We start from the raw sequence: 14,637 nt of genomic DNA, 5'->3' as shown, positions 1-14,637 counted from the left end.
ACTGTTCATAACATACTGTCAGGCCCAGTGGTCCTCCACCTTGGTTGCATATTACAATTAACTTGGGGGACTTTTAGAAACCCTGATGCTCAGGACACCCCAATTCCAATTCCACTTAAGTCAGAGTCCTTACGAGTGGAACTCAGGCATCAGTACATTTTTTTTAAGTTCATTTATTTATTTCAAGTAGGCTCCACACTGTCAGCACACGGAGCCCGAGGTGGGGCTCGATCTCATGAACGGTGACATCATGACCTGAGCTGGAAATCAAGAGTCAGACGCTTAACCAACTGAGCCCAGTCATCCCTGCATTTTAAATCTGCTTAAGTGATTCTGTTGGAATCAGGTTTGGCTGGGTTTGGGGAGCACTGGACTAAGCTGGTTGTGAAGTTGTCTCTGGGTTTGACAGGGGACTGGAAAAAGAGAAATCGCCTTAGTTCCATCTTCTGGGGCAATCAGAATGAAGCAGAGTTGTTTGTCTTACTTGGTTCCATTCTGCTGAAGCAAACCCTACCTTGACCCTGAATCTCCTCGTATTGCTTACATCCTTGCCTGGCTGGTCTCTCCATATTGAGTATCCTTCCCTATAATAGTCCCTCCTTACTGTTGTCAGCCCCACTGGTACCGCATCTGACTGCTTGCACACTTTTCTCTGACTCTTTGCCTGCAGAGCTACATCTTGCTTCCTGAACCTCCAGGCTGAAGTTGTATTCCCAGAGGATACTTGATATTTTTATATTAATCAGGAGCCACAACAATCCTACTTCATCCCAGTAGTTTTAGGGCATACCTTCTACAGGATTTGACCTTTGCAATGAATATGAATGCTACTGGCCCGGGCACCACTGCTTGCTAGAGGCCCGTGGCTGGGTTGGCCTCCCCATGGCTTTAATGAGTACGACGTTTTCTGGCCTCAGCAAACACACTCCTACTCTGATTCCTTTACCACAATTAAGTGTAAGTGAAATCCAGCAGCTTTTGCCGTATTTAATAGGACCAGCTCGCAGAGCAGGGAAGAAAAGCCCATTTCCATTTATTAGGCTTTCCTTTTTTTACTTTTATTTTCCACCAGCTGCAAACTAAGTCTGTCTCGTCCGTAATGACAAGAACCACAATGATGAAAATAACTCACTTTCATCAGATTCTTTCTACATCTACACACCCTGATAAGCCTTCTACACCTTTTATATCTCATTTGCTGCTGTAACAGCTTGCAAAATAAATTACTTTACTCAGTCCCATTTTGCAGATGAGGAAACAAAGTTTCTTGACCAAGGTAACATATTTGATAAATGACAGAGCTAAGAAGATCCAACCTAGGAGTGATGAGTTCCCAGAGCCTGAGAATTACCCGTGGTCTTGTGAAACCTGGGCTTCTTAAAAAATATGCAAGATCCTCAAAAAATCGACTCTCCAACTTCTGTGTTCTCACGGTCATCTTCACTTATCGTTTCCTCAAGTCCTACCGAACTACTGGTTGACCCCAACTGTGACAATGGCGTGTCTTTCCACGTGTTGTTTCTTAAGCCAGAAACTTTTGCTCCCTCCTTCAAGGTGGACGCCCACTCACAATTTCAAACCTCGGTTCAAGTGTCAAACGACTCTATGTGAAGCTTCAACTGAGCTCTCACATTGGTTATTTGCTCTTTTCTCTGTGTTCTTACAGCATATGGTAAATGTCTCAATCACAGCATTCATCACTGACTAGCTAATTACTTTTTTTCATATTTATTTATTTGAGGGAGGGAGAGAGAGAACGCACGAGCAGGGGGGAGGCAGAGAGAGAGATGGAGAGAGCAATTTCAGGCAGGCTCCACACTGTCAGTGCACAGCCCAACGTGGGCCTCGATCCCACGAACCTTGAGGCCGTGACCTAAGCCGAAATCAAGTGTCAGATGCTTAACCGACTGATCCACCCAGGCACCTCTAGCTAATGACTTTTGCTGATTCATTTGTCAGACTCAGTTTCCTCAGTTAATCAGAGGGTTCACCTCAGAGTCTTATGTGGATAAAAGGAGGTAATGAATTTAAGATATTTAACAACATGTTGTATAGTAAGCATTTTAAAAAATATCAACTATTATTTTATTTTAGAAAGAGAGAGAGCATGAGAAGGGGAGGGTCAGAGAGAGAGGGAGAGAGACAACCTTTTTTTTTTTAAGTTTATTTATTTTGAGAGAGAGAGAGAGAGAGAGCGCGCGCACGTGAGCAGGGGGTTGGGGCAGAGAGAGAAGGAAAGAAAAAATCCCAAGCAGGCTCTATGCAGTGCATGGAGCCCACTGTGGGACTCAGTCTCATGAACCATGAGATCATGACCTGAGCTGAAATCACGAGTTGGTCACTGAACTGACTGAGCCACCCAAGCGCCCCTCACTATTTTTTTTATTATTAGCCATCTCTTCATAGCACAATTTCTTTCTGTTTTTAATATGAAATTTATTGTCAAATTGGTTTCCATATAACACCCAGTGCTCACCCCAACAGGTGCCCTCCTCAATACCCATCACCCATCCTCCCACCCCCCATCAACCGTCAGTTCTCAGTTTTTAAGAGTCTCTTTTGGTTTGCCCCCCTCCCTCTCTAACTTTTTTTTCCTTCCCCTCCCCCCGTGGTCTTCTGTTAAGTTTCTCAGGATCCACATAAGAGTGAAAACATATGGTATCGGTCTTTCTCTGTATGACTTATCTCACTTAGCATAACACTCTCCAGTTCCATCCACGTTGCTACAAAAGACCATATTTCATTCTTTCTCCTTGCCAAGTAGTATTCCACTGTGTATATAAACCACAGTTTCTTTATCCATTTATCAGTTGATGGATCAGGCTCTTTCCATAATTTGGCTATTGTTGAAAGTGTTCATAGCACAATGTCTTAAAAAACTATTTTCTCTTTCTACGTGATTACTTTCTGTGAGGATGGGGACAGTGATTTGTATTTTGTATTTCCATATTATGTAAAGTGCTGAGCACACAGTAGAAAGTTATGAGCTCTTGCAAGTTACCTAACTCCTCCAGCTGTCAATAATGAGGACCCCATGAGGTTATATGTGGATTAAGAGAGAATGTTAAACTGATTAGCATGGAAATATTTTAATAAGTGTCAGCAACTATCGTTATGTAATAAGCTTGAATGAATGGATGGATGAATTCAGGAGCGAGTAAAACTTTCTTATGCTGCTGGTTTCTATTTATTATACTGAGATGATGGCAAATCACAGCTGCCTGTGTCAGCTGTCTCCTAGATAGACCTCATTGTGTGATGGGATATGACCAGTCTTTAGACTTCGTCTTACCAATATGCAGCAGGACTGAGTTCTGCAGTCGTCCAGGGAGTAAGTATTGTATTGAGCAGCGAGAAACCTGGCAAGTCTTGCCGAATGTCTCTTTTGACAATAAGATAAACCCTTTCCATAGATTCTTTCTGTTCTGCCCTGGAATTTTGGTAGACCATTTGTTTGAAGGTGCAGGACATAATGGTGACCAAGGAAATAAGGTACTTTCCTGTAAATTCTAGTAATTCATCTACAGTAAATTCCAAAACATGACTTGAAGAGAGTACCGGGTAATCTCTGTTATAAGTAAGCCTACACATTCTGGAGCAGCAGAGGTTGGAGATGGAACTAAAAGGACATTCATTTAATTTGGGATGTAGGCAACCATAACAAAATCTTTTCTTCTGGAATAACTCCCCAAAACAGTATGAATATTCCTCTTCCTATTCAAGCTTAAAAGAGCAGGCTTGGGGCGCCCGGGTGGTCCGGTCGGTTAAGTGTCTGACTTCGGCTCAGGTCATGATCTCGCTGTCGTGGGTTTGAGCCATGCGTCAGGCTCTGTGCTGACAGCTCAGAGCCTGGAGCCCGCTTCGGGTTCTGTGTCTCCCTCTCTCTCTGCCCCTCCCCTGCTCATGCTCTGTCTCTCTCTCTATCTCAAAAATAAATAAACATTAACACACATTTTTTTAAAAAGAGCAGTCTTTATTTGTTGGATCCTCTTCCCCACCTTCCGTTCACTTCTCATACACTCATGCCTTTTTGAGCAATTTGCTTGGCCGTAGTTGCCTGTAGAGAAAGAAAATATGACTGGAATATTGTTACTGAAGAAACACTTGCAGGTCTTGGCTTTGTTTGTGGAGAATATTCCATGTCATAGAATATAGCAGATCATCAGTTTAGTGATTATCAGCTGCTTTGATGTGGTAGTTTGAGAAGTAAATATATGAAGTTCTAATTCCAAATGTCTTTCATTTTTTAAATTTAAATAGCTAGTATATTAGGAGATGTCTTATTAATTATTTGTCACTTTTCTTGATTAATTGCGCATTTTCTCATTTTTGTCCATTTATCATTCATCTTTATATCAACCCAGTAGTCATTTGGGTCAGAGATTACCCCATGCAGGTTCAGTGGTAGCTGCTTCAGGTGCTGGTCTCACCCCTGTTCTTCTAATAAAAACACTTTTAATTTATGAACAAGTTCCTTTCTTAGCCCTACCCTCCAACCCTACTGAGCTATCATGTCTTTCATTACTTTTGATAATAAACTTCTCCATGAATGCATCAAGTTAAATAATTGCACACTTGAATTAGCTACTAAGTTCCTAATTCCTCAAATTCAAATTTCTATCCCAACATATGAGCAAAAACTAACTTGATGTATTTTTTATCTATATTGGTTGTTCCAGTACAATTTATATTGACCTTAAGACAGGGAACAGCTCTAAGTAGTGTGCCTATAAAAATTAATAATTACAAATTTTAAGGAAAGTGGGACTTTAAGAGTGTGGTCAAGAAAGGAAGGAAGGAAGGAAGGAAGGAAGGAAGAAAGAAAGAAAGAAAGAAAGAAAGAAAGAAAGAAGAGTCATTTAATAGATGCTGTCAATGTGAGGGCCAGGTGTGGAATTTAGCATATAGCGACTTCAGTGGAGCTATGATAAATATGTTCAAAGAATGAAAGGACTCTGTGCTTTAAAGAAGTAAAGGGAAATATGTGAATGACATATCACAAAATAAAGAATATCAGAAAAAAGGAAGAAATTATATAATAAATCCCAATGAAAATTTACTAGACAAACTAAAAAATAGACTTGGATGGTAGAAGAAAGAATCAGTGAACATGAAGATTTATGAATAGGAAGGAATAAGTCATGAAAAACAGGAAGAGTGAAGGAATGAACAGAGCCACAGGAACCGTGGTACAACATCAGATGTACCAACATCAGGCGTTCCAGAAAAAGGCAGAAAACATAGAAAAAAATATTTGCAAAAGTAATGACCATACTTTCCAAGTTTTATGAAGAATATCAATCTACATATCCAGGAATCACCACAAACTCCAAGTCAGATCAATACAAAGAGATCCATGCCTGAACACATCATCATCAGACTGTTGAAGGCCAAAAACAAAGATAAAAACTTGAAAACAGACTAACAGAAAGACCATAGACATTTACTAGAGACAAAGATATTTATAATGCCAGAAGTGTCTATTAAGGAAGATAAGAAATTTGAAAACATATAGACACCTAACAATAGAACCCTAAAATATAGGAAGTGAAAGCTGACAAAATTGAAATGAGATACAAGCAGTTCAACAAAAATAGTTTGAGAATTCTGCCCTTAATAATTGATAGAATAATGAGACCAAATCAACGAGTATATAAATACTTGAACAACTCTATCAACTAACTTAAAATAAAAGAACAAGTGGAGTGTAGAACACTCCACCCCAAAACATGAAAATATATATTACTGTCAAGTGCAGATGGGGAATTTTCAGAAAAAACCATATGCTAGGCCCATAAAACAAGATGCGATAAACTTAAAAGGGTTCAAGTCACAACCTGTGTTCCCTCACCCTAACAAAATTAAATTAGAAATCAACAATACAAAAATGGGGGGAATCTCCAAAAATTAAAAATTGAACAAAATACTTTTCAAATAACCCAGGAGTCACAGAAGAATTCACAAGGGAAATTTAAAAATATTTTGAAATGACTGAAAAAGAAAACATAGCTTATCCAAATTTGTGAGATGCAGCTAATACAGTGCTATAGGAAATTGTGTTTTTAAGTGCCCACAACATAGTAAAATGCAATTGAAAATTAATAATCTAAACTTCATCATAACATACTAGAAAAAGAGGAGCAAGCTAAAATAAAATATGAAAGAAAATAATAAAGATTGCAGTGGATGTCAATGAAATGAAAGGCAGTAAATAAAACCAATAAAAACATAGAAAAAATAAAATCAAAGTTTGGTTCTTTGAAAAAATCAAAACAAGGGACATACTTTTAGCTAGAATGACAAAGAAAAAAGAGAAAAGATACAAATTGTCAAAATCAGGAACATAAGAGACACCACACCAATCCTATAGAAGTTAAAGGGATTATAAGAAAAAACTTTGAACTATTTTCTGCCATCAATGGACAATTTTGATGAAATAGACAAATACCTACAAAGATAGAAATCCATAACTGACTCAAAAGAAATAGAAAATCTGAATGGGTGATAAGTAAAAAAAAAAAAAAAATAGAATTAACAATTTAAAATCTTCACATAAAGGAAAACCCAGGCCTACGTGGCTTCCTTGATGAATTGTAAGATATTTTAGGAAGAAATAATACTATTCTTTTACAAACACTTCAAGATTTAAAGAGAATATTTTCCATATAATTCCTTGAGTCCAGTATCACTGTCATACCAAAGCCAGATAAGACATCACAAGAAAACTAGACCAATATCCCTCATAGATACAGATGCAAAAATCATCAACAAAATAACAAACCAAAGCAATGTGTCAGTTGACCAACATGTATAAATTAATTGCATTGTGTCATTTTAAAACAAAATCAGTTTAATATTCAAAATCAATTAATGTAGTGCACCAAATTAATAGAATAAAAGGGAAAACACACGATCATCTTAAAAGATACAAAAAAGCACTTGACAAAATCCTATATCCTCTCCTGATTTAAATTTTTTTTTAATTTTTTTTTCAACGTTTTTTATTTATTTTGGGGACAGAGAGAGACAGAGCATGAACGGGGGAGGGGCAGAGAGAGAGGGAGATACAGAATCGGAAACAGGCTCCAGGCTCTGAGCCATCAGCCCAGAGCCCGACGCGGGGCTCGAACTCCCGGACCGCGAGATCATGACCTGGCTGAAGTCGGACGCTTAACCGACTGCACCACCCAGGCGCCCCCCTGATTTAAATTTTAAAAATATTTAATGTTTATTTCAGAGAGAGAGAGAGAGAGAGAGAGAGAGAGCGAGAGAGAGCGCGCATGAGCAGGGGAAGGGCAGAGAGATAGAGGGAGTTACAGAATCTGAAACAGGCTCCAGGCTCCAGGCTGTCAGCACAGAGCCTGACACAGGGCTCAACTCACAAACCATGAGATCATGATGTGAGCCAAAGTCAGACACTTAACTGAGCCACCCAGGCACCCCCACATTCCTAATTTAAAAATGAAAATGAAGGGGCACCTGTGTGCCTCAGTCAGTTAAGCTTCGGACTCTTGATTTTGACTTAGATCATAATCTCATGGTCATGAGATTGAGCCCCAGGTCAAGCTTTGTGCTAGGCATGGAGCCTGCTTGGGATTCTCTCTCTCTCTCTCTCTCTCTCTCTCTCTCTCTCTCTGTCTCTCTCTGTCTCTCCTTCTCTGTCTCTCTCTACCCTCCCCTCACTTGTGCTCTCTCTCTCTCAAAAATAAAATAAAAACAAAAATGAAAACAGAAAACTTTCAACAAACTAGAAATAAAAGGGAACTTTCTTAGTCTGTTAAAGGGCATCTACAAAAAACATACAGCTAACATTATACAAAAGGATGAGAAATTGATACTTGCTCCTTATGACAGGGAACAAGTCGAGACATCCAATCTCAGTATTCTCCTCATCATTGTATAGAACATGCTGATCACTTGCAGTAAGGTCAAAAATTAAATTGAAATAAAATAAATAAATGCATCCAGATTAGAAGAGAAGTAAACTGCCTTTATTGGCAGACGATTGAGCCTGTGGGTAGAAAATCCTAAGAAATCGACAAAAATACTGTTAGAACTAATAAAAGTGTTCAGCAATACCAGAGAATATATTATCAACAAGCACAATCAATTGCATAGCTATTTACTGTCAATGAATTTTCTGAAAATGAAATTAAAATAATTTCATCCCCCCCATAAATATGTAGGAATAAATTTAACAATGAAGTACAATACTTAAACAACAAAAATTACAAAGCACTGCTAAGAAAAAGAAACTTTCTGAGAGAAAGAACAGGTTAGCTGAGAGAAATTAATGAAGATTAAATAAATGGAGAGGCATTTTATGGTCATAGATAGAAAGACTCACTATTGCTAATATGGCAGTTCTTGCCAGCTTTATCAATCAATTCAAAAAGTCCTATCAATTTCCCTCTAGAATCTTTGCAAAAGGGATAAACTGATCCAAAAATTTATGTGGGAATTCTGAGCATTGAAAATAATCCAGTGATTTTGGAAGAGAAGAACAAAGTTGGAGGACTTAATATTTCCTGATTTTAGAATTTAATGTAAACTACATTAATCATAGCAGTGTGATAGCATTAAAGACAGATGCATAGAGCATTGATTTTACTTAATATATGCTAAGTACAAGAAGCTGGATACAAAACGCTTTATCTCTATGATTTCATTTGTATAGCCTTCTGGAAAAACTTAAAGAATAGAAATCAGAGCAGGGGTGCCTGGGTGGCTCAGTCAGGTAAACGTCTGACTCTTGGTTTTGGTGTAGGTCATGGTCCCATGGTTTGTGGAATCAAGCCCTGCATCAGGCTCCATGCTGAAAGCCCAGAACCTGTTTGGGATTTTCTCTCTCTCTCTCTCTCTCTCTCTCTCTCTCTCTCTCTCTCTCTCTCTCTCTCTCAAAATAAATAAACTTAAGAACAAAAAAAAAAAGAATATAAATCAGAGAAGAAGTTGTCAGAACTGGAGTGGGAGAAGGGCACTGACTACGAAGAGGCACAGGTAACTGGCTAGCGTAATGGAAATGTATTTTGTGATATTAGGCATGGCTACTGTACCATGAACATTTATAAAAACTCAATATGCCATATGATAAAAAAAGGGGTGAATTTTACTCTTTGAAAATTATTTCTAAACAAATCCAACTTTAAAACTGAAGAGAAAACATCCTGAATTTATTTATAATTACATTTTAGCAAATATTGACAATTTTGTGAAAAGGGCATGAGCCTTTGAATCAAAGCACAGTGATGCATGTGCACTTAGGCTTTGCCACCTACTGAGAAACTTATTTTCTCTTCATTAAAATGCAATAGCAATATTTTCCATGAAATAAATTTGGTACTTTTTCTCAGTTATTGGAAATGACACATCTAGCAAAGTTATGTGACTGCCTCATAATTTTGTTAATTTTCTTTATCCTTTATCTTAAAATATTGAAAGTATCAACTGAAAGTGGAGGGCTTTTTCATTTCTTTCTTTTCTGTTTTTGCCATTTCCAAGATACAAAACTTGAATGAAGTACATTTCTCTTCCCTTCACCTATCCTGTTCAACAAACTTTATTTTCTAGTGCAGGGAATTTGGTTCCCGACACCAGACTAGCTGACAAAGACCTTTCTCCCATGCTCAGAACAGGCCATCATTTCTTGTGGTTCTCTGTGGTCCAGTCCAAGCTCAGACAGATGTATTGTGGGAAGTTTTTATCAATCAAACCAGTTTGGCATGCATGTCATGTCAGTATCTTCAATAACCTCTCTCATTAAAATGTACACAAATTTGGATACATGTTATTTCTTTTATATATTGAATTATTTGTCTTACTTGTTCACATCATGAAGTTAAATCAAGACTTATATCTTTGCATTGCTAAATATGCTCTTGAAGGAGTAAGGTTTTCTGCAGCCAAAGCCTGTGAGCCTCATGGTGCCTAGAATCATGGTTTGTACCAAGCTCAACATGTTAATGTGTTTGATAGTGATAATAAAAGAATAGGACTCATTTAAGAACTTGTTTTATGCCATTGCTGTTGACCACTATTTTTTAAGAGTTTTGAGGTCCAAAACAAGTTTGAAAAAACTACGTATATGTGATAGAGATGATGAATTACATGAGGAAAATTGCATTTAAAAATGTTGGAGGATCATGAGAACATCTGATCAGAAACTTTTAAAAGTAGTTTAATGGCAACCAATAATTGTATTTAGGGACTGAACATAAATCATATAGTTAAATGATGTCAGTACTCCTAAAATGTTAGAGAGCAGCATTCTTTGTCATTCTACTTAAAATTGATTTATTATGAATTAAGTATTTCAAGATATCATGAACTTGGTTAATTCTAAGAAAAAAATATCTATTATTCACTTTGTGTTGTAGAAAAGAACATTTCTAGAATTGGTTTCTAAGATGAAGAAGTCGTCTTACAAGATATGTAGGAGTTCCACTCTATTTGATAAAGTTTAACATTAAGACCTTGAAACAAAAGCAGCATAATGAAAAGTGAGAGGTTAATAAGCATGGAAGTAGTAGAGATTATACTAAACCAGACGGGAGTGGCATGATATATTCTAAGTGCTCAATGGGAAATATTTGCAGCTAAGAATACTCTATCCAGCAAGTCTATCATTCAAAATAGAAAGAGAGATAAAGAGTTTCCCAGATAAACAAAAACTAAAAGAGTCTGTGACCACTAAGCTAGCTCTGCAATATTAAATATTAAAGGGGATTCATTGAGTGGAAAGGAAAACCAAAAGTGACAGTATAAAGGTAGAAAACACAAAAGTAGGAAAAATGAATATTTCTATAAAAATCAAATAACTCCCAAAATAAAAGGATATAAAATATAATAACATATACCTAAAATGTGGGGAGGAGAGGAGTAAAGAATGGGTTCAAGCCTAAATGACCATCAACTTAATACACACTGCTATATGCAGAAGAGGTTAGATGCTAACTTAATGGTAACTACAAATCAGAAACTATTAATAAATATTCAAAGAATAAAGGGAAAGAAGTAGCAAATACATCACTAAATAAAACCAGCAAACTGTGAAAGAGAAAGACAAGGATGAGAGAAAAGCTTCAGAAATGACCACAAAACAAGTAATGAAGTGACAATAAATACATATTCCTCAATAATTACTTCAAATGTAAATGGACTAAATGCTCCAGTGAAAAGAACTAAGGTGGCAGAATGGATAGAAAAGTCAAGAGACTCATTCAGACCTAAAGACACCTGCAGACTGAAAGTGTAGGGATGGAAAAACATCTATAACGGATTGCAAAAGAAAGCCAGAGGAGCAATTCTTATATAAGACAAAATAGACTTTAAGACAAAGAGTGTAACAAGAAACAATGAAGGACACAATATAATCACAAAGGAGACAATTCAACAAGAAGCTATAACAGTTGTAAGTATTTATGCACCCAACATAGGACGCTCAAATACATTAAACAATTAATAACAAACATAAAAGAACTAATAGTAATACAATAATAGTAGAGGACTTTAACACATCACTTACAACAATGGACAGATCATCTAAACAGAAAATCAACAAGGAAACAATGGCTTGGAATGACACACTGGAACAGGTGGATTTAAAGAGATACATTTAGAACCTTGCATCCTAAAACAGCAGAATACACATTCTTTTGCACATACAACATTCTCCAGAATAGATCACACATTAGCCCACAAAACAAATCTTTACAAATTCAAGGAGATCAAAGTTATGTTATGCATCTTTTCTGACCATGAAGCTATAATAATAGAAGTAAACCACACACACATTATCACACACACACACACACACACACACACACACGAAACAAAATTTGGAAAAGTCACAAATAAATGGGATTGAATAACATGCTACTAGACAATAAATGGATCAACCAGGAAATAAAAGATGAAATACAAAAGTACATGGAAACAAATGAAAATGAAAACACAATGGGACAAAACTTCTGGTATGCAGTAAAAGCAGTTGTAATAGGGAAGTGTATAGCAATATAGGCTTACTTCAAGAAGCAAGAAAAGTCTCAAATGTATAACCCATCCTTACACCTAAAGGAGCTAGAAAAAAAAAACCAAAAAACACAAAAACAAGCAAACCCTAAGACCAGCACAAAGAAGGAAATAATAAAGATTAGAGATGAAATAAATGATTTAGAAACTAAAAATCAATAGAACAGCTCAGTGAAACCAAGAGCTGGTTCTTATTATGAAAAAAAGAGAAAGGACTCAAATAAATAACATCACAAATGAGAGAGGAGGAATAACAATCAACACCACAGAAATACAAACAACTATAAGAGAATATTATGAAAATCCATATGCCAACAAATTGGGCAATCTAGAAGAAATGGATAAATTCCTAGAAACATATGACCTACCAAAACTAAATCAGGAAGAAATAGAAAATTTGAACAGAATGATAACCGGCAAAGAAATTGAATCAGTAATCAAAAAACTACCAACAAACCAAAGTCCAAGATTAGATGGCTTCACATGTGAATCTTATTTTGAAGAAGAGTTAATACTTATTTTTCTCAAACTATTCCAAAAAAATAGAAAAGGAAGGAAAACTTCCATATTTATGCTATGAGGCCAGCATTACCCTGATTCAAAAACCAAGTAAATACACCACTAAGAAAGAGAACTATAGGCCAATATCTCTGATGAACATGGTTGCAAAAATCCTCAACAAAATGCTAGCAAACCAAGTTCAACAATACATTTTAAAAAATATCACCACTATCAAGTGGGATTTGTCCCTGGTTTACAAAAGTGGTTCAATATTTGCAAATCAATCAACGTGATACACCACATCAATAAGAAGAAGGAAAAGAACCATATGATCATTTCAGTAGATTCAGATAAAGCATTTGACAAAATACAACATTCATTCATGATACAAACCCTCAAGAAAGTAGGTTTAGAGGGAACATTCCTCAACATAAAACCCATTGCTAACATCATCCTCAATGGTGAAAGACTGAGAGCTTTTCCCCTAAGTTCAGGAACAAGATAAGGATGTCCACTCGCACCATTTTCATTCAACATAGCACTGGAGGTCCTAGCCACAACAATCAGACAACAAAAAGGATTGAAAGGCATCCAAGTATGTAAGGAAGGAGTAAAGATTTCACTGTTTGCAGAAGACATGATACTATATGTAAAAAACGCAAAGACTCCACCAAAAAACTACTAGAACTGGTAAATGAAGTCTGTAAAGTTGCAGGATACAAAATCAACACACAGAGTCTGTTGCATTTCTACACAACAATAACGAAGCATCAGAAAGAAAAATTAAGGAATCAATCCCATTTACAATTGCACCAAAAACATTAAGATAGCTGGAAATAAATTTAACCAAAGAGGTGAAAGACTTGTACTCTGAAAACTATAAAACAACAATAAAAGAAATTGAAGACAGCACGAAGAAATGGAAAACATTCCATGCTTATTGATTGGAAGGACAAATATTGTTAAAATGTCTATACTACCTAAAGCAATCTACACATTCAATGCAATCCCATCAAAATACCTCCAGCATTTTTCACAGAACTAGAACAAATAATTCTAAAATTGAAACCACAAAAGACCCTGAATAGCCAAAGCAATTTTGAAAAAGAAGAGCAAAACTGGAGGCTTCACAATTCTGGACTTCCAGTTACATTACAAAGCTTTAGTAATCAAAACCATACAGTACTGGCACAAAAATAGACGCATAGATCAATAGAACAGAGTAGAAGACCCAGAAGCAAACCCACAATTATATGGTCAATTAATCTTCAACCAAGCAAGAAAGAATATCCAATAGGAAAAGGACAGTCTTGGGGCACGTTGGTGGCTTGGTTGGTTGAGCGTCTGACTTCAGCTCAGGTCATATCTGACAGTTTGTGAGTTCAAGCCCTGGATTGGGCTCACTGCTGTCAGTGCAGAGCCCGCTTTGGATTCTGTGTCCCTCTGTCTGTGTCCCTTGCCCACTTATGCTGTTCTCTCTCAAAAATAAACCTTTAAAAAAAGCACAGTCTCTTCAACAAATGGTGTTGAGAAAACTGGACAGCAACAAAAGAAATAAACCGGACCACTTTCTTATACCATGCATGAAAATAAATTCAAAATGGATTTAAGACCTAAACGGGAGACCTGAAGCCATAAAAATACTAGAAGAGAACACAGGCAGTAACTTCTTTGACATCAGCCATAGCAACTTCTTTCTAGATATGTCTCCTGAGGCAAGGAAAACAAAAGCAAAAACAAACTATTGGAACTTCATCAAAATTAAAAGCTTCTGCACAGCTAAGGAAACAATCAACAAAACTAAAGGAAACCTACAGAATAGGAGAAGATATTTGCAAATGACATATCTGATAAAGAGTTAGTATCCAACATGTATAACGAACTTACAAAACTCAACACTCAAAGAAACAATCAATTAAAAATGGGCAGAAGACATGAATAGATATTTCTCCAAACAAGAAAGGCAGATGGCCAACAGACACATGAAAAGATGTTCAACGTCATTCATTATCAGGGAAATGCAAATCAAAACTACAGTGAGATACCACGGCACACCTGTCAAAATGGCTAAAACCAAAAACAGAAGAAACAGCAAGTGTTGGCGAG

The 14,637-nt window shown here is 36.7% G+C and overlaps 1 protein-coding gene across 1 annotated transcript in view; it reads left to right on the top strand.

The window, feature by feature from the left end:
• CHRM3 (cholinergic receptor muscarinic 3) overlaps positions 1 to 14,637 on the top strand; it is a 522,351-nt gene that overhangs the window by 119,577 nt on the left and 388,137 nt on the right. The window lies entirely within an intron of this gene.

Source organism: Felis catus, chromosome D2 (assembly GCF_018350175.1).
Source record: "Felis catus isolate Fca126 chromosome D2, F.catus_Fca126_mat1.0, whole genome shotgun sequence".
Lineage (NCBI taxonomy): Eukaryota > Metazoa > Chordata > Mammalia > Carnivora > Felidae > Felis > Felis catus.
This window is presented reverse-complemented; position numbering and strand designations above follow the sequence as displayed.